This window comes from Merops nubicus, unplaced genomic scaffold, assembly GCF_000691845.1.
Source record: "Merops nubicus isolate BGI_N331 unplaced genomic scaffold, ASM69184v1 scaffold2900, whole genome shotgun sequence".
NCBI classification, from domain to species: Eukaryota; Metazoa; Chordata; class Aves; order Coraciiformes; family Meropidae; genus Merops; species Merops nubicus.
This window is the reverse complement of record NW_008580716.1, coordinates 110,976-112,689: the sequence shown is the minus strand read 5'-3', so window position 1 is coordinate 112,689 and position 1,714 is coordinate 110,976.

Below are 1,714 nucleotides of genomic sequence, written 5' to 3'. Positions count from 1 at the left end.
TGCAATGTTTGCCTAGGTGAGAGCACCTGCACCATACACACCCATATGTGTGTGTGTGTTGGTGACATTCCCTGTCCTCCTGTCCAGTCAGAGGAAGGGTTCCAATCAGAGATGCTGAACCCCATGGCCCAGGATGGATGCGCTGGGCCAGGGAGATGAGGCAGGGAGTGGGTTCTGTGTTTTTGGGGGTGGCAAAAGAGAAAGAAGTGTAGCTCAGCCAACCCTCCTCCCGTGGGTCCCACGAGGTCCAGGTTCAGGAGCTCGATGTGGCCAGCATGCCAAGGAGAGGGCTCTGCACAGACGTGCCCAGCTGACCACAGAAAGCACTTCAGCCTTCCTGGAAAGAGCTGTTGCCTGGAAGCTAAAATTACGTAAAACAGGCCTTGAAATAAGATGCTATTTCTGATCACGGTGGGCAATTAAATGTTGGAACAGCTTATTAGGGAAGCTGGCAAGCTCGCCTCTACTTAATGTCTTTGAAATGAGATGGCTAAATGGCTGGGGTGTGCTCTCTGTGCTCGGCTCCTTGGGGTCTGTGACCATGAGCCCCTGTTCTCAGAAGCCCCTGCACTTACAGCTGGGCCTTCCTGAAGGTTTGGCATTGAGGTAATAACATGGAGTGACCCTAATCCTTCAGGGCTTTGCCCAGCCACCTCCACAGGTCAGCAGAGATCCCCCATCTGTGCTACCAAATCATCTGACTAGCTCATGAAAAGGGTTGAAGGGCTTTTCTAGTCTTCTCTTAAGCAGAGATGGATCAAAGCTGGAGATGGGGCACTGAACAGGATGAACTGAGTGTGAAGAAGGTTCTTGCTCACCTTCTCAGTGTCAATGGCTCTGGAACTAAGAAGGGGCTTCGTTGGGCTCAGATGGGCAGGTTTTCCTTTCCTCTTTGAGTGGTGCCAGGGATCATCAGGCCATGCCTCATTCAAGCAGCTACCTGCCATCACAGGTCTTTTCTGTTCTTTGTCCTTGGGGCGAGGGCTGGGATGCTGAGGACTGAGGCAAAGCCTGTTCAGTGTTAATGTCACTGAAGACTTAAGGGCCCGGGACAAAAAGGAGAATCACTGACATGATTTTCTGTTCTTGCTGGCCTCTCAAACTGGAAGTGCTCTATACCCCAGGAGAGGTTTGAATTTTCTGTTCAACAAACTGAAAGGATGCACAAACCTGGATCCATTTAGCCAAGTAATTTCTCAGGTTTTGCATGAGCAATAACCAGTTTGCCCTGACAAAGCTCATCAGTCTCCCCAGGACCCAGCTGAGGTATCACTTGAACCTTGCAGATTTGCTCCATCTCCAGCTACCATCCCAGGTGTTATCAGGGCACAGACCTTCAGTTAGTGTACCTTCCCATAACCTCTGCTTCACAGCCTGCGTGTTCTGGGCATCTCTGGCTTAGCAGCTTACACACAGTCTTTCTGAGAACCCCACTGATGCTGTGAACCTTTTACCTCTCAGCCCCCTGAGAGCCACACGCAGATGGACTTTGCAGTAACTCTCCAAACCTACCATTACTCTCCTTACTTAAAAGGAAGGAGCACAAGGAAAGACTAGATCATTAGGAAAGAACCATCTTTTCCAGTTGCAATAGCCCTCAGTCTGTATCTCATCTGTCTCTTCAAATTCCTCAGAGGACATCTGATTTAGAAGGGCAGGAAAATCATGATTTATGTCCACTGACTTTGACTAGTCCCTGCAGCTGCCTCATTTC